Source organism: Gorilla gorilla, chromosome 3 (genome assembly GCF_029281585.2).
Source record: "Gorilla gorilla gorilla isolate KB3781 chromosome 3, NHGRI_mGorGor1-v2.1_pri, whole genome shotgun sequence".
NCBI lineage: Eukaryota > Metazoa > Chordata > Mammalia > Primates > Hominidae > Gorilla > Gorilla gorilla.
In genome coordinates this window covers 179,795,569-179,822,806 of record NC_073227.2, presented here as the reverse complement: position 1 = coordinate 179,822,806, position 27,238 = coordinate 179,795,569, and the positions used below count along the sequence as shown (strand labels likewise).

Genomic DNA, 27,238 nt, shown 5'->3' with positions numbered 1-27,238 from the left:
CTTTGGCTTCAGCAATTTTTAAATGTACCTTTGTACCAGGTTGGTGCAAAAGTAATTGCGGTTTTTGCCATTACTTTTAATATACGGTATCCACATATTTCACTCCATGAGTGTGAGAAAAACTAATGTCATGGCAGGGCCTTCAATTACCTTAAGACAATCTTATATATATATAATCCCTAAAATTCCTTCAAAATGAGCTCAAAAAATAGCTGAAATTCACCCTCTCCTGAGAAATAAAAATTGCAACACACGTATGACAACTTGAATTCTCTGTGGCACATGCTAAATTGATAGTATCAAGATAAAACCAGATTAGGAGAAAATGAATTCCTTTCTCCAAGAAGAACACATTTTGAGCTTAGAACTTAACTGACATGGCCACTGATCATGAGTTCTTTCTTCCCATAAACTGCCTTTAAAGTCACTTTCTCTTTTTAACAGAGAACCAAAAGATTACTTATACAAGCACTATAAAAACTACTATAGATCAAGCCTATAATCGCAGTGCTTTGAGAGGCCAAGGCGAGAGGACTACTTGAAGCAGGATTTAAAGACCAGCCTGGGCAACATAGCAAGACCTCATCTCTACAAAAAATTAGAAAATGAGCCAGGAGTAGTGGCATGCGCCTGTAGTCCCAGCTACTCAGGAAGCTGAGGTGAGAGGATCACTTAGCTCAGTAGTTCAGGACTGCAGTCAGCTATGACCGCACCACTGCACTCCAGCCTGGACAACAGACAGAGACCCTGTGTCCAAAAAAAAAAAAAAAAAAAAAAAGTGTATAATACATCTCTTACGATCCTAACTAGATTATAAATTATTTGCATATTAGTCTGGGTCTTGACATTCATTTTTGCACCTCATGCAGGTTTTATCCGTGGTAGATGTCCAACAGATACTTTCTGATTGGTTTAATAACACTAAATATTTGCATTAAAACTATGATATGGGCCAGGTGCGGTGGCTCACACCTATAATCCCAGCATTTTGGGAGGCTGAGATGGACGGATCATTTGAGGTCAGGAGTTTGAGACCAGCCTGACCAACATGGTGAAACCCCGTCTCTACTAAAAAAATACAAAAAAATTAGCCAGGTGTGGTGGTGGATGCCTATAGTCCCAGCTACTCAGAGGCTGAGGCAGGAGAATCTCTTGAACTCAGGAGGCAGAGGTTGCAGCGAGCTGAGATCGTGCCACTGCACTCCAGCCTGAGCAACACAGCGAGACTCCATCTAAAAACAAAACAAAACAAAACAAAAACTATGATATGAATCTAACTGTAACAAGCAGTGTGCTTCTTTGATAGTCAGATGCATACAGTCTGATCAGGAGGGTGCTTATACACTCACACTCCATTTCTCCCTTTCCCTCATTTACTACAGCAAAAGCTCCCATAGAGGCTTTTAATATCTTGTGATCACTCCAATCAGTGAGACCAACATGATATCTTAATAGAAAGGATTTTTAGATTTTTTTAAAAGTGAAAATGCCATTTCCTCTGTTACCCAACTAATAAGCCTTAATTCCACAGTTCAAAATCTGATAAAATGTAATAGGGTAGAAATGAAAAAACCACAACTATTATATGTTAAAGGGGATGTCTCTATATGACTTCAAATTTCCTTATGTTTAAATAGGAGCTCTAAAATTTCTTCAGTAAGTGGAAAAAGCATAATTGTATCATCACAACCACTCTTCTGAGACATTAGAGCAACTCAGAGAGTAACTAAGAGGAGGTATGTGTAGATCTTTTATGCTTAAGAGTCTGTTCTCTCCCTCAATCCAATCTCCTTTTTTCTCGATCTTCTCTTTCCTAAAATGTAATCACACACTTAGAGAGGTATTCACATTGTTATTCATTATCATGCTGGGTGCCTGCTCTTACATATTAAACACTATGCATATTACAATTTATCATCCACCCTATTTGTAACCCTACACATGGCCAAGTTATCTATTTCCTTTCTACAGTTCATCCATGTATCATAGAAGATAATTTGGGTTATCCAAAGTTTACACATTTACAAAAGTGTCTGCAATCACTGACTAGACTCCCACATTCCACATGCGGTTCAATAGCTTGTTGACTGGAACTGCTGTTGCCACCACTGCTACTTTCACAACACTGATGAACTTTCTAAGACACTGGAAGGGAGGACCACAGAAGTATGAAAGCATGATGAATCCATGTGGTATATGTAAGGAAGGCAGACTACTACTTCAATTTTTTAAAGCTGCTATTTGTACTGTTTCCAATCTCATGTACCAGGTATTAAGTGGTCCTACAGAAGAGTGCCAAGTTTAAGAATCAATAAATAGCACAGTATCATTTAGATCACCAAAGACAAATATCTGGTACTCAAGACACAAGTCCAACCTCTTTTCCCCGTGGCCAAAATCTCTGAACAATCACATTGTCTCCTGTGATGCCCAGACTCCTCTCCAAAACCTTCGGATGCAGTGCTGCCAGGACCCACCTCCAATCCAAGATTTGACACCTGAGAAAAAGCCCATTCCCATGCCTAATTTAGAGTTGGGAGAATTAAAGTCATGAAAGTTTCTAGGTAAGTATTCATGCATTTCTGTAATTCCTTGACCTCACATTCTTCAAATGATGAAAAGCAGTGATCATGATACGTAATGAAAAATTAACTCAGAAGCAACAACTGAGAAACGTAGCTTGGAGGAGAAAAATCTAAGACTTAATACAGCTCCCTAAAAAGTCCATTCTGATTATTCTCATTTAATGAATCTTGCAATAATGAATCTTTCTCCTCTCAGTATGTCCAATCTTGAAAGGAAAAAAAAAAAGAATCCCTCTTTCTCTGATATTCACATTACATTAATGAGAAAAAAAGGAGAAATAAATACAGGACGGGAGGGAGTGGGGGAGGTTTAAGATCCACAGCATCATAAATGATCCTCCTCTTTATCCGGGTAATTCCCTATCTTCCATAATGCCTTCTCCTTGCACAAGAACAAATGATCACAAATCTTTCTACCAGAGACTTCGAAGCACGGTCCCCAGAAATACACAAAAAGGTTATGGGATGCTGTTTCTTGATCCCAGTGCTGGTACTGTGAACACACAGCAACCCGAATATGTACACTGTTTTGTATATTATAATTCAATCAAAGCTTATTAAAAACAAAATAGGTCCTCCTCTTAGCCTACAGCCAGTAGATTAAGGTACGGGGGTGTGCAAGTTTTTTGAAGCAGTCTACTTTAGGGGAATGGGCTTTGGAGACAGATCCAGGATCGGAACCAAGTCTGTCAATACTTGGCTGTTTTCAGAAACATGACCATGGATAGTTCCTAATAGCTAGCTAAGCAGCAGGCCATCCTCACAAGACCAGTTCAGTGTGCAATCAAACAATAACATACCTACCCTAATGCCATCTAAACTCATCTGACGAGCTCAGCGCTAAGGAAATTTGTCAATATGTCAAATTCAGTCATATAGGGTAGAAAATACTGGTAGTTAGTTAGATCCACTGAGTGCTCTTTTATGTGCCAAGCATCGTTCTATGTGTTTCATTTAACCATAGGAAGTAGGCAGTAGTAATATCTTCTCTTAACAGATGAGGAGAATGAAGCACAGGAAGGTTAAGGAACCGGCCCAAGGTACACAGTTTGTCAGTGGCAGAGCCAGGCCTTAAATCCAGGCATCCTTGCTCACGAGCAGGCCCACCCTGCTCATTCTCATACCACGTCTGCGCCTGACCACTGGGACAGATCTGGGAAGGGGCTAAGGAGGAGGCAATTGGATATCACTGACTGATAAGTCAAATTCTTTCTTCTACATCTCAAATTCCGTGCCACCTAGAATGTTTAGATTCTCACTAATTCAGTCCTCTGAGGACAAGGCCCAAGTCATGTGCTTTGTGAGTGACTAACTATCTTGTCGGACACCTTGCCATGAACCCTGCCCTACTCACTCACCCCTGTAAACAATTCCTGTGCAGAAGCCAAGCACACCGGCCCCTACCGCCTCCCCAGGATTCTGCTCTGCCCTCCACTCCCAGTCCAGCACTTCAGCTAGGGACAGACTCCTAGGCAGAGTGATTTTTTTTTTTAATCCATACAAAGTTAGCTTAAATATACAATAAAAATCAATGAGTATTATTGTTTTGACTTAAAATGTGGAACTACCTGGGAAATAATTTAACTTTCAGATCCAGATCAAAGTTACACGGAAACTCAGGAAGATGTGCAGTTCCTAATTATAATCTAGATTATTTTCTACTCCCATGTCTCCATACTTTAAAGAGCAAAGCATTTGGCACCCAGAGCACAGAGAGAAGGCACCCAATAACTGAAAGAATCAATGAATGAGTGGCACATCTTCATAAAATCTGTGAAACATAGAAAATTCTTATGTTAAATAAAAAGAATACGATAAAAATTGTATATGCAGTTTGATAACAAGTATGCTTTTATAAAACTAAATGTAGAAAAAGTTTTATAAAACTAAAACAGAAAAAAGAAAGCATAGAAAAACAATATCAGAATGCTTTTGAGCAGCCACGATCAGGATACTTTTTAAAAATTCTTTTATATTTTTGAATTTTCTAATAATAGGCATGTATTATTTACAAACAATGGGAAAAACTATTCTTTAAAAAAATTCTTGCCATTAATGTTCACTTGATTTCCTTAATCTGTAATAATTCTGCAAGCTTTATTTTAAGAGAATCGTCAGAGGCAAAACAATTTCTGACAGCTGAAAGGAAAAGCAAAGCACTCACCCTGGAAGGGCGCAATTTGACTCACACAATTTTTCCTTCAACATAATTGCTATCATTAATATTTATAAAAACCAGCAAAAGTATATAGCCGTAGCCATTACCCTCTTAAAGTATCTAAACAAAGCTCCACAATTTCCCTTTATTTGGAAACTTTGTGTAGTATCAAGCAGCAATGCAATATACATAACAATGAGAGGAATTTTTAAAGTACACATATTATACGTTTTTTTGAACAAGTGCTACCGAAAGGCTATCTGACCAGGTACCAGCATCCAGACAACACAGAGATAAGGAAAAGAAAGTTAAGGCTCCAGGAAATCCCCAACCTGATAAACGAAACAGCGGCCCAGAAGAGCTACAATAAAGCTGTGTTTGTAACTACTTCATATCTAAACTTTAACACCAAAAAGAGGTGGCCAGGTCAGGCCAGCAGTGTAACTCTCCACCCACAAGAAAAGGCACTGCATATCTATTTGTCTCGGTAAAATGATTCAACCTTTCTAGAATCAGGGAGATAACCAGCAATTTGGATAAAGACTTTCATGACTTTTTTGTTTAAAGGTCCAATATCAGAACTCAATCTACAACCTATTTTCCTTATGTATGATTTTTACAACCCATCCCCATGATTAAATTATAATCATATAATCATTAATTCCCCTGAAATTAATAGCAGCTATGAGATTATGTTTTGAAGACTGCCAAAAGTTAGAAACACATCAGCAACAAAATATTACATAACTTTTAAAGTTTAACTTTGATTTTGAGCCAGGTTGTCACTAGCATTTGGACCTAGGACCTACTGAGGTCCTAGCATTTGGACCTCAGTAGTCTAGAGCTGCTTAAGAAGTTGGAAGCTGAGCTACTGGGTTGGGGCCATCATCTCAGCAATCATTCACAGATCTCTCATTCTCTGAAAATCATGTGATCAGGACACTCTGTTATCAAGTAAGGTAGAAGGTGTCTGGAAGAGTTGCTGCAGAAATTCTTATGTAACACAGTTGCTTACTCTACCTACTTCATCACAGAAAACTGCTCTATGGCAGTGCCACTTTTCAGTGCTCCCAATCTCCACATGAGGACTAAAATTATTTAATTCATGAGAAGCATGTCTGAAAAACACCTAGCAGAGAACTCTTGGCTATCTCCAGCTCCCTTCCGTTTGGATGTACAGCTATAACATAATTAAATCTTCTGTTAATGCTTTGGAACTTTCTGTTGCTGATGCCTGGATTCCTCAGCAGGCAATGCAGAGCTGTACAAAGTCCAGTCCCCTAAAATGCTGTCAGTATTGAGAAGCAGCAGCTCACATGCCCAAAACTACTACTGACACTTTAGCCACCTCATGAGCATGAAGGTAAAACGTTCTCATCATTCTGTACCTTCTCATATGCCTTGCTCTAACCAACTACACACCTATGTCTCACACTAGACTGGTCTCTGTTTTCCTGGAGAGGAATGTTTTTGTGAATAGGCTTCTCTCTTACATTTACAACATTTTTAAGCATTTATAATTTTTAACATTTACAACATTGAGATACAACTATTTATCTCACAGAGGAATAAAAAATTCATTCAGGCTACTGTAAATGGCATCATACAAATACATATTATTGCCATTAGGGTAATTTTGGAATTACTAAGAGTTATTCATTAATCTATGTTATAATTACACAAGCCACCAAATGGGATTAAACAAAACAAAGAACATCTGACATTCTTCCAGTTTATAAAGGCATTTCATTGCTTTTGTAGAATAATTTATGAACTCACTTTTAAAATGTGCTATCTAAAGACTTAAAACTCCACTCACTTCATCTTTTCAAACATTTCATGTGCCAGACCCTGTTAGGATGCTGATGATACATGAACCAAATCCCTGCCACCTTTATGAAGTTTACATGATAGTGGCAGAAGAAAATCAATAATTCAGAAAAATATTCAGTGTGCCAAAACAAATGGTGAGTGCTATAGCAGAAGATGAAGCAGGGGAAGGGTAAGCAATAGGGAATATTCAGTGGGAGGGAAACTTATCTAATTATCCATCTCTTATATATGGAGAGTAAAGACTTGGATTAAGAAAAAATCGAGAAGGGCCAGGTGTGGTAGCTCATGCCTGTAATCCCAGCACTTTGGGAGGCCGAGGTGGGAGGATCACTTGAGTTTAAGAGTTTGAGAGCTCCCTAGGCAACATAGCAAGACCCTGTCTCTGTAAGAAATTTAAAAGTAATCAGGCATGGTGGTGCGTGCGTGTAATGCTAACTACTCAAGAGGCTGGGGTGGGAGGATCATTTGAGCCCAGGAGTTTGAGGCTGCGGTGAGCTATAATCACACCACTGCACTTTGGCTTGAGTGACAGGGCAACATCCTGTCTCTAAAAAACAACAACAACAAAAATTTAAATAAAAACAAAAAAACCTAGAAGCCTTGGTGTTTTAAAGGCTGTCAGTGTAAATAGTTGTAAACAGGATAAAGAGGAAAATGAAATTAGTGTGCCAACAGTCTCAAAGCAGATGTGGTGATGGAGTAACAGGTCTCCCAGTGGTGTGGGAGAAGGTCTTGCCAGAAGCCCCTCTCTTCTCTCAACACTAGTGATAGGAAGGCTGGGCAAGAAGTTTTCTCTGGAGCCTGTGGCACTCCTGGCTCCCTCTTGACTCATGCCAGTGGAGAGATGGCAGCTTCCATCACAAATTCCACTGCCACCACCCTAATCGAAGCCTGGTGGATTTGGGGTTTTTTTGTTTGTTTTGTTTTGTTTTGTTTTGAGACAGGGTCTTGCTCTGACACCCAGGCTAGAGTGCAGTGGTAAGATCACACCTCACTGCAGCCTCGACCTCTAGGCTCGAACAATCCTCCCACCTCAGCCTCCTGAGTAGCTGGGACTACAGGCAAACGCCACCATACCTGGCTAATGTTCGTGTTTTTTGTAGACATGGGGTCTCACCATGTTGCCCAGGCTAGTCTCAAACTCCTAGGCTCAAGCAATCTGCCCGTCTCAGCCTCCCAAGGCGCTAAGATTATAGGTGTGAGGCACCACGCCCAGCAAAGCCCAGTGTTTTGCCAGGACTATCGTAATAGCCTTCGTACTGGTATCTCACTCATTCTTGGCCTGCTACAAATCCATTCAATGGAAGTCAATGTGTATAACAGAATAACAAAGTTAATGAGAATTATTAAAGGAAATCTATGTAGAGGTTAAGTTAGTGACAGTTCTCCTTCAGTTTTGGTTTGACAGGCAAAAATAGTGATACCTACCCAAAATATAGCTATAATTAAAGGTTTCTCATGCAATACATTCATTGCTAGTAAATTAAGTCAGAAAGACTCTTAAAGTGCTCTAAGAGTTCTAATAGCTATGACAACTAAGACAGCTGCTTGGCAGCTGACAGAAATCAATTTAGGAGAAAAGAAAGCTGGGAAATGAAAGACTGGGAAAGGATATTCAGCTCTGAATCAGCAGACTCTCATTTCTCTGAGTCAGTTCCTCATGATCAGGCTGAGTACAAGGAACTCAGGAGACGCCAGCCACCAGCGCGTAGTCACTGTCAGCAGGGTCCCTGCTGAGAGAGGGTGTCATACCAGGGAACAGAACCTTGGACGAGAAGGCAAGAGTTAAGTCTAGTTCTGGCCTAGTCATCCACTACCTACGTGACTTTGGGGAAAGACACTAGACTCTCTGGGCCTCAGTTTCCTTATCCATAAATAGACAAGAATTGTTGGAGATGTTAAATGTGAGCATTTGAAAATCCCTTTGAAAAACTATAAAATTCTAGACAAATGCAACGTGTTAATTTTTATATACACAAGCCCAAAAGTACTCACTGTCCTATTTGAGTTGCTAAGCTCATAGATGATTGCACTGTATTTATACAACATGAAGCCAAGATAAATAACTTTGGCCACAATGATACCTGGCAAATAATGATTTTACCCAAGAAGGTCAATCACCTTCCCACCCCATCTTCCCTCCCCCAAAAACATAGCCAATTCTCTGGAAGCTCCAGGCAATTAAACACTCTGAGATAGACTCATCACAAAGTTCCTTGGGAACAATAAGCTCTAGAACAAATTAGCACAACAGTTAGAAAATTATATCTGTGGAACAATTATCTTTCAAATTAATATAAGGTATTCTCTCTTCCACTCATAAATCCCCTTTCAACACCCCACATATCCTCAGTCACATCAATTTCCCCTTCTAAAGTACCCCTCATTTAACTTTACAAGCTGAATCCTCTAAATTCTTTTAGGACCCAAACCAAGGGCCATTTGCTCTATAAAAACTTCCCAAATGGTCCCTTTCCGAAAACGTTTCAATATTTGTAATAGGAAGATAGAATGGACTCTATAAACAATGCCTCTGAAGGATTCTCTACCTTTCTTGTAGCTCAGAACCTCCCCAACTACAACTATGGTTCAACTTTCCCCTTGGCTATACCTTGGAACAACAGTCACCGAGTCTACACACTGCCACCAACCACGGTTTAGGGCAGCGGTCCCCAACCTTTTCCAGGACCAGGGACTGGCTTCGTGGAAGACAATTTTTCCATGGACTGGGGGTGGGGGATGGTTTCGGGATGAAACTGTTGCACCTCAGGTCATCAGGCATTAGATTCTCATGAGGAGCGCGCAACCTAGATCACTCGCATGCGCAGTTCACGATAGGGTTCGTGCTCCTGTGAGAATCTAATGCCGCTGCTGATCTGACAGGAGGCGGAGTTCAGGCGGTAACATCCGCGATGGGGATCAGCTGTAAATACAGATGAAGCTTCGCTCCCTTGCCCGCTGCTCTGTGTGGCTGGTCTGTGGCTTAGGAGTTGGGGACCCCTGGTTTAGGGAAGAATACCTGCAAGCCATGCACAATTCCCGTAACAGAACATGTGTGGAAGTGGTGTTTCCTCAAGTAACTTTGGATCTGCGACTTTTAATAAATAATTTTCAAAGTTTAGTGCTTTAGCTGCTATTATAAAGGTATTAATCTCTCTTTACATCTCATCAGATACATCAGAATGTAGATGTCAGTTAGGAATCCCTGAGCCAGAGGATGAACTTCGAGGACATAGACCACACCTTTAATTTCTTTTGTGTTTTGCTTGTGCAGTTAATACTAACACTGAGCAGAGAGCAGGCAGTTAGTAAGTGGTTCCTAAACTAGCTGCTTTTAAATGAACCTCTTTTCTGTCATATTTACTAAGGCTGCCTTGCAAATAGCTATTCACCTAAGTTCTGAAAATAGTCACTCTCTCAGGGACAACAAAACCTCATTATACCACGGCTCAATGTGACATAGATTCAAATGCTCCTTTGAGAAAGAATTGCACATTTAAAAATATGACTGCATTTGATTAGTCCAAAATCCAAGCTAATGCTAACCCTGATACCAATTCTTAAAGGGATTCAGTTATATTCCATCCAGTAGAACTGTCATAAATGTTGACTTCATTTTATTTATGATAGAGAAATTTCCAAGGAAAATGAATAAACTTCTCTTAGCAGAGGGGTGTTTAGTACTTATGACAGTAATCCTTTTATTTATAAGGGATACATTCAGGTATACTAACAACTTCGAGAGGATTAACGTAACTGGACCCAAGAATTTTCTTTAGAAGTATATCATTTAATACAATCATTTTCAAATTATTCCGTGGAAATCCAAAAAATAACTCAAAGAGACAGTGCTGTTCAACAGAAAGATAATATAAGCCACAAATATAATTTTAAATGTTCTAGTACCCATATTTAAAACTGCAATAAGAAACACGTGAGGTGCTCACTTTGGCAGCACATGTACTAAAATTGGAATGAAACAGAGAAGATTAGCAGGGCCTCTGCACAAGGATGACACGCAAATTCATGAAGTGTTCCATATTTTTTTAATACCTAGGTGATGGGTTGATAGGTGCAGCAAAGCACCATGGCACACATTCACCTATGAACAAACCTGCACATCCTGCATATGTACCCTAGAACTTAAAAAACATAAAAGAAAAATACATGTGGGGGCTGGATGCGGTGGCTCACACCTGTGATCCCAGTACTTTGGGAGGCCGAGGCTCACTTGGGAGGATCACTTGAGTTCAGGAGTTCAAGACCAGCCTGGGCAACATAGGGAGACCCTGTGTCTACAAAAAAAAATTTTTTTTAATTAGCCTGGCATGGTGGCACACTTGTAGTCCCAGCTGCTTGGGAGGCTGAGGCCGGAGGATTGCTTGAGCCCAGGAGGTCAAGGCTGCAGTGAGCCATGATTACACCACTGCACTCCAGCCTGGGCCACAGAGCAGGACCCACAAACAAACAAAAAACAAGTGAAATGAATTTTAGTATTTTGTTTAATCCAACATATACAAAATCTTAATTCAACATGTTATCAATATTAAAATTATTAACTTTCTCACAGAATATTTCACATTCTTTATTTCATTCTAGGTCTTCAAAATCCAACGTGAATTTTATACTTAGAGAATGTCTCAATTCAGGCTAGCCACATTTCAAGGGCTGACTAGACATGTGGCTGGTGTTTACTGAACTGGGCAGCGTAGTTCTAAACAACTCTTCACATAAATGACAATAGTAGGGTACAAGCATGATTTGCCTCCATTCCATTTACAAACCCCATCACAGCAACCAATAGAAGTAGTATGAAACCTAACCCAGTGGCCAATAGGAAAGCTTGGAAAGCTGGAATCTGAGTGTCCAGAATTGTCAGTGAAACTTCAAAGACAGTCAGGAGGAAGCTGACCTAGCTCCACAACCCCCATGCAAACAGAACTGAGAGGAATCATTACCTCTATTTACCAAACCATAAGTATGCTCATTCGCCAATCTTAAATGTCATAATAACAAAAATCACATGATAAGGGAACTGAAAACTGAAGAATTATGATATAACAAAGACAACTCTGGAAGTAAAATATCCATCAAACTCTGTAGAACAAAAAGCATCTTATAGCAATTAGTCAAACTGGAACAACTCTTGACTAGTCACTCCTGTCCTTCCCTCCTCTCCCTAAACCTAATCGGTAAACAAATCTTGATTCTTTATCTACATCTTTCCATGGTAAAATGCTGTGGGTCCTGTAACTGAAAAAGTACACTGTATTCTGTGTAGTCAAGAACCTGCCACTCATGTGACACTTTGCATAGGCCTGTTTATACCTGCTTTCACATCTGGACATTTAGGATTCCTAGATCATGTCTCAGGGTTCTTGGAATTTCTGGAAATTTGCACAGACAGCTACACCTTGTAGGCACACTCCAATTGTCTTTATCAGCACTCTGGGTCCTCTGACCTAAGTATCCCTATATCACTCCCTAGAGCTCAAAGTTCCCATGAATGGTCTATCCAAAAACAAATGTGTTGTTCTCTGCCTTCTTTAATTGCCCTCATTTCTACCTTCCCCCATTTTCCAGCAAGACTTTGACTATACCCTCTGATCCTTGCAGCTGTAATTATTCCCTGCAGGCCTGCCCTCTGACTTCATACAATCTTCCAGTCCCTTGATAACTTCCTTTATCAAACCCATCCTGACTTCACCTCTTTATCTTTCAAAGCCAATAAGTCATCACTTTAATTCCCTACCTCATTCTATCCTTCAATCAGACTGGCCTCCAAAACTCATTCTAGGATGAAGCCACCCATTTACCTTCTCCATTCTAAGGCTGTGGAGTGCTGCAGAGGGCTTCTACTGTGCAGCCCATTCTCATTCTGTGAAGCAGTTATGTTGTATAAAGTCACCATGAACACTGAATTAGTGAATACCGAACCACTGCTTCTAGGGGGAAATAAAGGGTTAGGTTCCTGAAAGCCGCTGATTACAACATTTTCATCAACAGATTAATACATACCTTGGTTTATAGTGTATATGTGTTTCTGTTGAAAGATAACCTATTTCATGCATATTGTTGCTTCATTAACGCTGAACTCATAGCCAACAGCACTATTAACTCATGCCTGAACAAAGCTTACCTAAAGACACTGTCTTTGTAACGCACATCACAGCTTCTTACAGTAGGACCACTAGACAGCACTCCAGCACTATACGTGGGGGCTAAAGAGTGACATTACCAAGAAGCAGCAAAAAAAAAAAAAAAAAGCACTAAATTCACTGTGAAAAGGACACTTGTTTATAGAAGAGCTGACACAGGACAGCAGAGGGTTACCCTGTTTGACTTCAGCTGGGAACATGCGTGTAAAGTGACTCAAATATTTTGCCACTCTGCATATGTCCATGAGTGACCATGAAAGTGCCGAGAGTATTGATTTTGGGGTTACAAATTTTGGTAAGTAGGTGAATTTACTAATAAGGAATCTGCAAATAATGAGGACTGTACTTAGCACCTGGTGTGTGTGTGTGTGTGTGTGTGTGTGTGTGTGTGTGTGTGTGTGTGTGTAGACAGCGTCTTGCTCTGTCTCCCAGGCTGGAGTGCAGTGGTGCAATCACGGCTCACTGTACCTTCAACCTCCTAGGCTCAAGCAATCCTCCTGCCTCAGCTTACCAAGTAGCTGGGACCACAGGTGTGCACCACTATGCCCGGCTAATTTCTCCAGATCACCACTCTCTGGATCTCATTGTCTGTTATCCCCTAAGGACAGTTTTCCTGCTATCAGCTGCCCCTACCACCATGTTTTACCTATTTTCAAGTATTCTATATGTGTCATGCTTGCACTCAAGATTACTGATGTATATAACCCTCAGACTGCAGAATGCCGAATGTAGAGAACACACGGGAAACGAAACACAGAGGGCATTACTGACATTCTTATCAGACTGTCTGGGCAGGGAGGCATTATCCTCTGTTTTGGCCTTCCAAAATAGAATTTCTTGCACATCAACAGTAGCTGGTTATAACTGGTAACATTTCTGGTATTACAAACATACCAACATGAAAATTCTCTTAGGATTCTCAGTGCAGGCTGGGTGCAGTGGCTCATGCCTGTAATCCCAGCACTTTGGGAGGCTGAGGCAAGTGGATCACGTGAGGTCAGGAGTTTGAGACCAGCCTGGCCAACAAGGAGAAACCCCTACTAAAAATACAAAACTTAGCCCCAGGCATGGTGGCAGGTGCCTGTAATCCCAGCTACTCAGGAGGCTGAGGCAGGAGAATCACTTGAACCTGGGAGGTGGAGGTTGCAGTGAGCTGAGATCACACCATTGCACTCCAGCCTGGGTGACAGAGCAAGACTCTGTCTCAAAAAGAAAAAGAAAAAAAAAAAAAAGGATTCTCAGTGCAGAAGGAACATCTAAAGACTAGAGTGTCTGTAGGCACTAAAAATAAAAATGAAGTTATAGAGGGGATTGGAAGCAAAACTGCCTGAAAGTGTTGAGGGAGAAATCACAAATTCCCATCAGAAAATTCCACCTTCTCGTTTATTGCTATCCCCCTCCTCCACCTCCCTCGTTACCCTCACCCCTCTCTCTCCATTCCATTAAATTAGGTTAAGTTTTCAGAAAACTGTTTAATTCTAATCATGATAGCCTGGTATTTATTTTGGGAAAATCACCTGCAAACAAAATGGAAAGACAAGAATTTAAAAATTATGAGCACAAATATAAAAACAACTTTAAAATGTGTATTTAGCATCTAACTCTCCAAATAAGAAGATACAAATCCAAGAAAGTGCTAAGTGAAAAAAAAAAGTGAAAATTAAAGGTATATACTACTAAGCTTAGACACCTAAGTCATCTAACCTTTATTGATCACTTTTATTATTTTATTTTATTTTACATTTTATTTTAGAGACAGGGTCTCACTATGTCACCCAGGCTGGAGTGCTGTGGTGCGATCACAGATCACTGCAGCTTGGAACTCCTGGGATCAAGTGGTCCTCCCACCTCAGCCTCCTTAGTAGCTAGAATTACAGGCATGCATCACCATGCCCAACTGATTTTTAAAATTTTTTGGAGAGATGGAATCTCATTATGTGGCTGGTCCCAAACTCCTGGCCTCAAGTGATCCTCCTGCCTCACCTCCCAAAATGCTGGGATTACAGGCGTGAGCCACCATGCCCAGCCTACTGAGCACTTCTGTAAGGTCTCCTTGTGCCTATTTTTTGGTATACAGGTTGAGTATCCCTTATCCGAACCAAAGAATAATGGCTATAAGTTAACCTGGTTTTTATAGAATGGCCAGGATTTATTAATAGGATATTAACAGGATCCTATAGTTTAGTATAGGATTCATTAATGTATTTACAAATATGCCAAAATCTGAAAAAACTCCAAATCCCTCGAGGGATCAGAAGTGTTTCGGATTTGGCGTTGTTTCAGATTTTGGAATATTTGTATACACATTATGAGATATCTTGGGGATAGGACCCAGGTCTCAACATAAAATTCACTTATGTTTCTTTCATATACACTTTATATATACATAGCTGGAAAGTAATTGTATATAATATTTTTAATAATTTTGCATATGTAGCAGTTTTGATTGTGTTGGGACCGTGACCCATAAGGTCAGGTGTGGAATTTCCCGCTTGACGTGTCATGTCAATGCTCAAAAGTTATTCCCTAGTATCACTCTTGTACTACTCCAAACCTTTAATGGCTTTAAACAAGAGAATCACAGCAGTACAGCAAACCCCTCTCCCCTTTTCCCTTGGGTAAGGCATTATTTCACCTAGAACACATCCACCACTGCCAGGACTTAATAGGCCACCACAACCCTTGGAGTTGGAAAAAATGGACTCTCATTGCGTTTACTCAGAAACTACTCCAATTTTGAAGCATTTCAGATTTTTGGATTAGGAATACTTCATCTGTACTGTTAGCTCCTGTTGCACGTTATAACAGAAGAATAGGGAGCAAACCTCCATGAACCGAACTCCTCAAGGGCAGGGTGTTATCTTATTCATTCTTGTACTCTAACAATGCTTTGTACCTAGAATATGGAAAATGTCAACAGATGCTTTTGAACGAACATTTACTATTGAGGATCCTATAAATTCATTTGTAAGTTTACTTTTAGAGCTCAGAGCACACATCAGAAACATCATTATAAAGGGCAGTCAGAGTACCTGGCCATCCTATAAAAACCAGGTTAACTTATAGACATTATTCTAATAAATAAATGAACTGTCCTTCATAACATAGTATCTTAGGTATGAAAAAATGCATTCTGAATGGTAAAAGCCTGTGATTTCTCACACACACACACACACACACACACACACACACACACACACACACACACTGCTTTTAGAGGCTCTGAGGTTGGAGGGTGAAGGATAGAAGAGCTCAGCTGTGAAAGTAGCTTGGGATCAGGTGATCTTTGTGTTTCACTACTGCCCCTTGAAAATCTGATGGATTCTACAGCAATTATTCGCTAGTATCACTCTTGTACTACCCTCCAAACCTTTAATGACTTTAAACAAAATAATCACAGCAGCACAGCAAACCCCTTCTCCCCTTTTCCTTTAGGTAAGGCATTATTTCACCTAGAACACATCCACCACTGCCAGGACCTAACCAGGTCACAACCCCTGGAGTTGGAAAAAATGGACTCTCATTACTTTTAGTCAGAAACTATCCTGCTCTCGCATAAGCTTTTCCTTTTACATTGTTTTTAGTTTTTACTCTTGCCTAAAGATGAAGCATGGAAGGTAAGGAGTCAAGTGGCTTCCACTGCTACATTATGGCCACAGCACAACTGATGACCAACAAAACAGTGCCAGGAAATCCTGTGAGTGTGCCTTTAGAGAGCTGGGGAGCAGGAGGCTACAGCAGTTATTAGATTAAATCCAGACTTGTGGTCAATGTTAACCTGCAAGTTCCTTGTGAGTCTAGCCTTTTCTATGTGGAACCTACTTTAACTTTTTCTTAAAGAATACAGCAACTTTTCAAGAGGCCTGTCCATATGTATGGCTTCTTCTCCCAAAGGGGATAAACAACATGAAGCAATCATGTGTTACAACTCCAGAAGCTGCCATAAAGCAACCTAGGTTAAACCTCCCTATTAGCTCCCTTCTTCTAAAATTACCCATCAAAAACCCCAAATAAAAGGCAAAAAGATCATCACAAAAAGAAAGAAAAGTGGAGGTTAAACACATAAGATTACAGCATGAGCTAAGCGGGCCTTTGCTTATTGATTTATTCAGACATTTGTCTTGTGCCTATACGTGCCAAGTGCTTATATTGCAAAGTGAATACAGATTGGGCATGGTCATCCCTGTCCTTAGAGGGGAGTAGTAAGTCATGCACAGGCAATTATACTCCAGGGGGACAGAGTGCTCAGTGCAATGAGTCTGTGAAAGAGCAGATTATCGGCAAAGGCTTCCAGGAATCAGAGTACTTACTACGCGCCCAGCACAGTCGTAACTGCAAGAACCACCCACTTAAATCTCATACCACCACCATGAGGTGGTTACTATTATTCCCAACATACCAAAGAGAAAAAGGCAGCATAGCACGGCATGGTTAAGCAACTTGTTCGAGACCATACAGCTATTAAGTGATAGTGTCAGGGTTCGAAACCTGAAGTCCAATTGCAAGCCCACTCCTGCTCTTAATCACCACACTAGTTAGGAGTGTGAGTCAGGTTAAAGGAGGAAAGGAGGAGCCAAGTTCCAAACAAAGAAATCTTCATAAAGAGAAAACTCAAGATTGTTTGAGGAACTGAGACAAATTCGCTTTGACTGGACTTAAGAGTATGAGGGGAAGAGCAAAGAAAAATGAGGCAGGGCCGCCACACGAAAGAGGCTGGACTTGATTTTCAGAGTTACATAATCTACGTCTCAGTCCCTCAATGCCAGAAAGAAGCAAAAGTCTAATGAAAATAACAAAAAAGTCCAACAACATGCAAGAGAATATAGTTGTGTGATAATTAAGAATCATAAAAATGTATTTTAGCTATAAATTCATAACAGTTTTTTAACTACACAACAAGGGAACTTGCCATACTCATAGGACTAAAAATTGGCTGAGGTGTCATGCAGGAATCAAAAGGTCTGCGTCCCACATCTTGGCCTATCCATATGGGTAACTAGCTCTGTAGCCTTGGTGAGGGAGCCTTTTCCTATTCTATAAAATAAATATAACTGCTTTGGGAAATAAAACTCATGTAAATATCAAGTTTACAGTTAAGTTCCTTTTATCATTTACACTTTGAAATACCGGTCGTTGGCGCAGAGCAGCACGTTTAACCAGTATGCACCTCTCTCCCACCACAATTTTTAGAAAATAAAACTATGGGAAAAACTGGTTTGTACAACATGTAATTCCCAACTTCGGCATCCTAAGCCTCCAAAATGCATAGCTCATTTCTGCTTTGAAATCCCCACTACATTTCATTGGCTAAACAAATCTTTGTCTTTGCCAAGGAAAATAAATGATTCCATTAAAAAGATCTCTGGTTAACTGCACTCATGGGGGCTGAAAATACTCTGAACTTTCTCAACAGCTAAATCCAAGTCACTCCCCTCCTAGACTTTGGGAGATGGATCAGCTACCTGAAGTCATGGATCCTTCTGTCCCAAGTGTAAAATTCAAAAAATCACAGACTTAGAGATTAAAAAAAAAAAAAGCTGAGACCCCCAAAAGCAATACAGACTCTGAAGATAATCTCTCCCACTACTGTTTCCTATCCCCATCCCCCGCTAAGAAATTACTTCATCTTAGTCAATTAAAGTGGCAAGTTAAAAATATAGCATTACGAAGAGAGAATCACAAAAAATTCATAAGGACAAAGAAACCCTACATAAAAATTGCAATGCCTTTGACTCTGGTTAATTTGTCACTATTGTCTTTAGAAAACAGGGAACAAAAATCTCACAGAATAAAGAAGTTTGCAAAGGCTGACTGCAGGCACCTTTTCCCAAACCGAGCTGTTTTTTTTCAAAATAAAAACCACTGTGAACTCTCATTACCATATGAGGACAGGCACAATTTATAGTTGAAATAATTATTTTCAAGTCCTGGGTTTGTTCATTTATTTCAGAACTGACATTCACAAAAATGCAAACGGAAGGAATGAGCTTCTGGCAGCTCCTTGAAGCTGTAATAGCATATGACCTGTGCACTAGTAAATCTAGTTTTCTTTTTTTAACTCTGGCCATGAGACACCAAAATAAGTGTTCTTTTATTCATCTGAATCTCCTGTGCAATTAACGTTTTTACTATATGAACTGCATTAGTACACAGGTATTTGGTGACTTGTTTTTATGAAGATAAAACAGCATGAAGCCAGTAGAATATTTATCTTGGACACAGAACTGGATCAGGTCCAGAAAACAAAAGGACAGATAAGCATTTCTCTGGAAGGAGAAATATAAACAGAGTGGTCTTTTCAGCAATGAGTGTGAAGATTGAACTTAACATTTTCATAATTAATCAGGACGAGACTGGTCATAGATAGGGCCATCCCTGTAGATGATGGCACTAATAGTTTTTCACTAGGTAAGTCCCAAGTAAAGAGAATAAACAGTAAGATCTTTCAAGGTTCTAGGAAGAGACAGATGGCAAATGAGTTTCAGTCCAGGCAAAGGTCAGATTGGTTTAGGCAAAAAAGATCTTCAAACTATTCTTATGACAGACCCTAAACTCTAAGTTTTGTTCCACAGAAATAATTTACTAAAGAGAGACGTCAGCTGGGAGGAGCCAACAAAATGCTGAGTAAATCAGATATGACCTCAGAAACAAAATGAAAATTACTTTGCCTTCATATGTAAAACAGTGTATTTTTAATAAGATACCCCATACATTTCTTGGCAGTGAATTTCAAAACTCTAAACTGGAACTGGTATAGAAAATTAAACAATCTATAGAGGAGAATCTCTGAAGTTAAAAAAAAAAAAGAAAGAAAGAAAGAAAAAGAAAAAAGAAAGAACCCTGTAACTGGAAAGAAAAAAATGGAGTAAATACAGTTAAGAAGCATGGGTAGGGCTGGGTGCGGGACCTCACGCCTGTAATTCTACCACTTTGAGAGGCCAAGATGGGAGGACTGCTTGAGCACAGGAGTTCAAGACCAGCCTGGTCAATAGAGCAAGACCTCATCTCTTATTAAATTTAAAATTAAAGAAAGAACGAATCATGGGTAGGATAAACACATTTATTAAATTCTGAAATAATGGAGATGTTCTTAAAACTTCAAATTTGGAGACAAATTTATGTTTTAAAAAAGAGAGGGGCCAGGCGCGGTGGCTCATGCCTGTAATCCCAGCACCTTGGGAGGCTGAGGTGGGCAGAACTCAAGGTCAAGAGATCGCGACCATCCTGGCCAACAAGATGAAACCCCGTCTCTACTAAAAAATACAAAAATTAGCTGGGCATGGTGGCACGTGCTTGTAGTCCCATCTACTCGGGAGGCTGAGGCAGGAGAATCTCTTGAACCCAGGAGGTGAGGTTGCAATGAACCGAGATCGTGCCACTGCACTCCAGCCTGGCAACAGAGTGAGACTCTGGCTCAAAAAAAAAAAAAAAAAAAGAGGAACTTTAAATACTGGCTAATAAATTCACATATTTTTAAGTACTGGTAGTTGCTGAAAACAATGCAGGTTCAAATAAACGTATTTAAACAAGCTCCTACTAATGTACTGTACTTAGTATTACGCTATACACTACAGGGACATACATACAATGTTGCTGTCAAGGTATAATCTGGTAAAGTATTTGGATAAATAAAAAACAGCTAGTAGAATGTGGTAACTGCCATATAAGAAGAATTAGAGCAGGGATCCCCAACCCCTGGGTCACGGACTGGTACCAGACCATGGCCTGGTAGGAACCGGGCCACAAAGCAGGAGATGAGTGGTGGGCGAGTGAGCATTACTGCCTGAGCTCCACCTCGTCAGACCAGCGGTGGCATTGGATTCTCATAGTAGTGCGAACCCTATTATGAACTGCGCACGCGAGGGAGCTAGGCTGCACACTCCTTATGAGAATCTAATGTCTGATGATCTGTCACTATCTCCCATCAACCCCAGATGGGACCTTCCAGTTGCAGGAAAACAGGCTCAGGGCTCCCACTGATTATGCATTTGGTGAGTTGTATAGTTATTTCATTATTTATTACAATGTTATAATAATAGAAATAAAGTACACAATAAATGTAATGTGCTTGAATCATCCCAAAACCATCCCCCACTCCACTGTCCGTGGAAAAATTGTCTGCCATGAAACTGTTGCCTGATGCCAAAAAGGTTGGGGACCACTGGTTTAAAGGGAGCAGCATGCGCATTTGGGGCAATCAGCAAAGATAATCAGAGGTGGCATCTAAACCGAGTTTGGAAGAAGGAACAGAATTTCTACAAAAGTAATTTTGGAGGAGGGAATAGAAAAAGAAAAGTCGTAAAGAGCAAGAGATGAATTTTCTGGGCTCTTTGGCAAATATTGGCTTAATATCTTCTGACAACTACAGCTTCATGAATATCACAACTTAGAGTGTTCAACTACACCTTAAATTCAACATGTACAAAACCAACTTCTCCTTGTAACTTCCCTATTTCCACTAATTATGCTACCCACATTATTCGAGCTCAAAACTTGGAAGTTACTTTATATATCATGATTTTGTCTATTCTTTCTGTTTACAAGTATCTCCCCATCACTTCCACATCCTGTCCAGCTTTCCTCTGAAATGTGACTCATGTACATTCCTCCATCTATACCGGTTAGGTCCCCAAGAAAGAGAAAGCAATGGGAGACATAATAAACCCTTCATTACTTGTAAGTTTTGATGCAAACCTCAGCCTAGGAAGCTGAACTGGTCCAGGCTCTGGAACTGGATGGGACCAGATGGAGAATTCCAGCTGTGAGGATTTTAGGCCACCCAAAGCCTAGAGCAATGCAGTTCAAATGTCCTCGTCCCCTGCCCTGACAAGGCCACACTAATTCACTAATTTGTGTGAAATGTCACTAATCTGATGGTGAACGGACTCCTGAGAAGGCCAAGCAAAAAAGAAAAAAAGATCAAGCCTGCTTGCCTCAGTGCTTCAGGCAGAGTTGGTCTAGATCCACATGCCAAATATTTCTAAGATGAAAAGAAAAGTGGAGTCTTTGGAACAGACAGGTAATAAATGAGATTTACAATACTTTGGAATTTGAATTAAAGAAGAAGAGAGACCCAATTATTTTCTCCTTGAAGGTAACTTGCCCCTCTCCAACTAAAAACATCTCTGAGGTAAACCTCTGCAGGGAAAATGATGAGCTGGAGGCCCTGTGCCTTGTACAGAATGGTTTGTAAAATAAATGGAGAGCAGAGCACAGGTCTAAAACATTATGGCAATGCTTTCACCCCAGGGAAGTTACCTACTGTGGTCTGGTGATTGGACCACAACAATTCTCACCATCAATTGCTAATCTTGACATAATTCTGAAAGGAACTCTCCTCTTAAATAGCATTAAGCATGCTAGCTTAGCATGCTAGCAGGTCACAGCAAGCTCAAGACAACTCACTCTGCTACTGCTGTGTTAAACACAATATTGACTTTAACAGTCCAAGCTGTAAAACTCAATGCTCTGCTGGAGTAAACTAAAGAGCAGCATGGCAGAGTAATCAGCTATAAGATCAAAGTCCAATACAAACTGGATTTGAAGAATGAAGACAAAATGATGAACAAATTAAAGAGTGGATTTGCACCTACTGGAACTAGACTGCTTTTTAACAGCTTTAGTTGGAGCAAGCAGAGGTTGCGCGCTTCCCTTGGCACATTATCTAAACTAGCACCCACCCCCTACATACAATTACAGGCAGTATTTAGCACTCTGTAGATAAGATTACTGGACAATTGGGAGCTTCCCCACCCCCAGTTTCTGATACAAATGTCTCTCCCTTTCCCTCCCTTTTTCCAACCCTCTCCCTTTTCTGTTTGTAAAAATATAACAATCGTGAGAACTGAATTAGTAAGAACCTTCAAACACAAACTCCTTTCCTCGCAATAAGTCCGGAATTTTAGGATTAGCTGCCATAACTGACTCCTCATAAATGTTTGTGAAATGAATCAAAAGAGGCAAGAGAACTGTCAGGAAACTAATTTGAGGAAAAAAAAAAAAAACAAAAAGGAAGCTCCTGATATTAAAAGATACAAAAAGAGATAGTTATATATCTGGTAGGTTTACCAAGTACAGATTTTGCCATAGGCTGGAGGGGAAGCTTAAAGGCTGGGAGCATGAAGCTGCCAGCTTGTATGAGTTTTGTTTTTTCCCTTTGAAGATAAGAGAGGTCTGGGATAGGGGAAAGAGGGAAGACTGGGGAATACACGTATGTTTTACTTGCTGATATCATATATCATATACACTAAAACTGCACTAACTTGCATCCCAGCACCAAAATTTAAGTTAGGGTCCCTGTGTTTAGCAAGCTGCTCCACCAATCCACTACTTAAAACCTCAGTGGCTCCACATTGCCTTCAGAGCAGGAACTCCACCTTTTGGTAAAGACAAGCTACTTGCCATTTCCCTACAACCTTGAGATCAGTAGAGATGCATTTAATACAGGGAAAGAGCTGGAGGGAAAGACATAATATTTAAGTCTCTGAGAGTTATAAGAGTCACTACATACTGAATGTCTAATAGTTGCCAAACACTGTGTAGTAGGATTGATAGGTATTATCTCTAGTCTTCAGACAAACTTGCAAGAAAGGCAACTTTACACCTGTTTTACAGATTAAAAAAAAGAGAAAAAACTCATTTAGAGAGAATAATGTGCCCCACATTGTAAGTGGGAGAGTCAGGTTTGAATTCAAAAATGTAAATCCAGGCTGGGCCCAGTGGCTCCCACCTGTAATCCCAGCACCTTGCGGAGGCCAAGACAGGCGGATCACTTGAAGCCAGGAGTTCGAGACCAGCCTGGCCAACATGCTGAAACCCCGTCTCTACCAAAAAAATACAAAAATTAGCCAAGCATGGTGGCATGCGCCTGTAGTCCCAGCTACTCAGGAGGCTGAGGCAGGAGAATCACTTGAACCTGGGAGGCGGGGGTTGCCGTGAGCCAAGATCACGCCACTGCACTCCAGCCTGGGCGACAGAGTGAGACTCTGTCTCAAAACAAAAACAAACAAAAAATGTAAATCTGTAACAAAGGCCCTACTCTAATAAGACTCAAAGTATAGACTGGGGTCCCTCCCCATCTACACTTTGGGGTTACCTAAATTTAAAATTTAAAATTAATAATGCTTGCAACAACTTGCACAATTGGGTCCAAATGTATCTTGCCTCACAAGAACACTCTGATTTCACAGAGACTAGTCCACCCATTTTTAACTCAGGAACACCTCTAAGGTAAAAAGTTTTTCACCTCTATGAATTCTACCTATTAGCTCTTATCTCCTCCATAAAGCCTCCCTAACTAGCCCAGATTAAAGAGCCCTCCCTCACTCCTTCCTTTCATCTTAATAGGACTTTAGAGACTTGGTCCTGAACTACTGTTTTGTATTATTAATTAGTTTTTCACACATCATATATAATTGCACAATTAACAGTAAGCTCCCTAGAAATAGTACTTAGACTTCATACTTTCTTTTTTTTTTTTTTTTTGAGAAGGACTCTCACTCTGTTGCTGAGACTGGAGTGCGGTGGCATGATCTCAGCTCATTGCAACCTCCGCCTCTGGGGTTTGAGCGATTCTCCTGCCTCAGCCTCCTGAGTAGCTGGGACTACAGGTGCACGCCACCACACCCGGCTAATTTTTTTGTGTTTTTAGTAGAGACAGGGTTTCACCATGTTGGTCAGGCTGTTCTTGAACTCCTGACCTCAAATGATCTGCCTGCCTTAGCCTCCCAGAGTGCTGGGATTATAGGCGTGAGCCACCGCACTCAGCTACACTTCATACTTTCTTATAAACCTCACAAAATCTACCACTGAATCTCAGTCTTAAGTACTTCAAATATTAATCTGCAGAGAGAGAATACAGATCATATATTAATAAGAGCTGACTGACTTCAGTTTGAATTCTCAGGGTCACTAGTAAACCACTCAATTTTAGGCAGGCCTCAAGTGTTCATCCATAAATTATGGTAAATTTATAATCTATAAATTGGCTAATAAAAATATCTATCATCAAAGGATAACTATGAGACATGCGTGAAATGATTTGAGTAAAAAGCTCTTGGTATAGGGGCTAGCAAATGGTAAAGAATACTATTATTTTTTAAATGTTAGAATGGGCTCCCTTAAAATTCTTGAGAAGTAGCTATTCTAAAAGCATTCTAAAAGATTTCTAAAAGATTTCAGGGAAGTCATTTACGTACATATTCTACAATTATGTCTTCACTAATTAACAAGGTTTACAACATCCTTATAATCATAAATAAGTGGCTATTTGTATTATAATAGGATTTTATATTTTTCCTTTTTTTTTTTTTCTGAGACAGGGTCTCCCTCTGTCACCCAGGCTAGAGTACAGTGGTGCGATCATGGCTCACTAAAGCCTCAACCTCTTGGGTTCAAGCGATTCCACCACCTCAGACCCACAAGTAGCTATAACCACAGGTATGTGCCTAGCTAATTTTTTTTTTTTTTTATTTTGTAGAGATGGGGTCTCCTTTTGTTGACAGGCTGGTCTCAAACTCCTGGACTCAAGAGATTCTTCCACCTCAGTCTCCCAAAGTACTGGGATTACAAACATAAGCCACCGTGCCTGGCCTATAATTTTTATTTTTTGCCCACACATTTTATAGGATATTTATGGTCAGGCAAGGTGGCTTATGCTTGTAATCCCAGCACTTTGGGAGATTCAGGGTGGGGGAATCACTTGAGCCCTGGAGTTCAAGACTACGCTGGGCAACACAGTGAGACCACCCCCGCTCCCATCTCTACAAAAAAAAAAAAAAAAAAAGGTGGGTATGGTGGTGCATGGCTGTCTGTGGTCCTAGCTACTTGGGAGGCTGAGGTGGGGGGGTCACTTAAGCCCGGGAGGTCGAGGCTACAGTGAACTGTGATTGTACCACTGCTTCCAGCCTGGGTGACAGAGTGAGACTCTATCTCAAAAAAAAAAAAAAAAAACCACCACCAACAAAGGATATTTACCCACAATCTCATCACCCCATAATGTCAACTGTTCTTTATTATTTTTCTGTTTTTCTTTCTAGTTCTTGGTCATACATTTGCATATTTTACTAATATATTCATCTTGTAGATACCAGCTGGAGCTGGTTGTTTTCATTTAACATAAACATTTTATATTAACACTGTCTTCATAATCATTTAACTATTATATTACTATCCTACAAAGCTGACATAACAATTTAGGTACTTTCCTGCTGTTGGACAATTGTTAAGATCCTTTTATTTAACATTATAATGATAATATATAAAGAACATCTTTGTGCACAAACATTTGTTTTTTTAAACATTTTCATGCACAAAAGTTTTTTCTCTTAAGTTACTGAGTCAAAAAAGTATGAGCATTTTTAAGTCTGGAAAGCACAGCCAAATTGAGCTGTAAAAGAGTTTAACAATCTGCACACATGTTGAACTAGACAAGTGATCAACAACTACTAAGAATGAGCTAGGGTCCAAGTTTCCCCACCACCCTACCACTGCTATTTCTTCAGGGTACTTTAAATCATCTTCACTAAACAGCCGCTATCATATGCTGTTAGTAGGCGTATAAACAGGTGCAACCTCTCTGGAGTGCAGTTTGGCAGAAATTCCATCCTGGGTTCTTATCCTGGAAATATACTTGAGCTTATGGCATAAGAATCTTTCAACCAGGAAGTTCACCATTTCTAACAATAAAGCCTGAAAGTAAATACTCCATCAGTAGAGGAGTGGTAAAATTACAGTAGTGCCCTCTTATCCACAGGCGATACCTTTCAAGACTTCCAGTGGATGCCTGAAACAGTGCTTAATGCCAAACCCTGTATATACTATGTTTTTTCCCATACATACCTATGATAAAGTTTAATTTATAAATTAGGCACAGTAAGAGATTAACAACAATAACTAATAATAAAAATAGAACAATTATAATATACTATAATCATAGTTATGTGAACGTGATCTCTTTCTCAGGAAATATCTCATCATACTATAGTCACCCTCCTTCTCCTTGCGATGATGTGAGATGACAAATGCCTATATGATAAGATGAAGTGACAGTGGAGATTCCATTGTGCTACTCAGAATGGTGTGCAATTCAAAACTTAGGAATTGTTTATTTCTGGAATCTTCTTTCTTCTTTTTTAAATGGTACTGCTCCTTGCAGAGCAGAGCTAACTCACAGGCAGTGCACCCAGAGTTGCTCCATTTCTTGAATTTTTGATTTAATATTGTCAGACTGAGGTTGACAGCAGAAAGTGAAACCTCAGATAAGGGAAGACTATTGTAGTGTGCTTGGCTGCACATGCAAATTACCCAAGGAGAGTTTCATAAAGACAAACATAAAGCCCCAGCCCAGATCTATTAAATCAAGATCTCTGAGAAGCAGTCTGGACATTTAAAGCTCTCTAGGTGACTTTAGTGTCTGACCAGACTTGAGAACTACTGGGTTAAGTGTTATACATGAATTTATTCAAAGGAATACAAAGCAACTTTTAGCAAAATGATGAACAGTG

The 27,238-nt window shown here is 40.0% G+C and overlaps 1 protein-coding gene and 1 non-coding gene across 3 annotated transcripts in view; one reads left to right on the top strand and one right to left on the bottom strand.

The window, feature by feature from the left end:
- Window positions 1-27,238, bottom strand: part of FNIP2 (folliculin interacting protein 2) — a 138,679-nt gene that overhangs the window by 102,360 nt on the left and 9,081 nt on the right. The window lies entirely within an intron of this gene.
- LOC115934535 (U6 spliceosomal RNA) lies at window positions 10,516-10,622 on the top strand. The gene has a single exon (XR_004070305.1). It is a non-coding gene; the product is annotated as a U6 spliceosomal RNA (small nuclear RNA).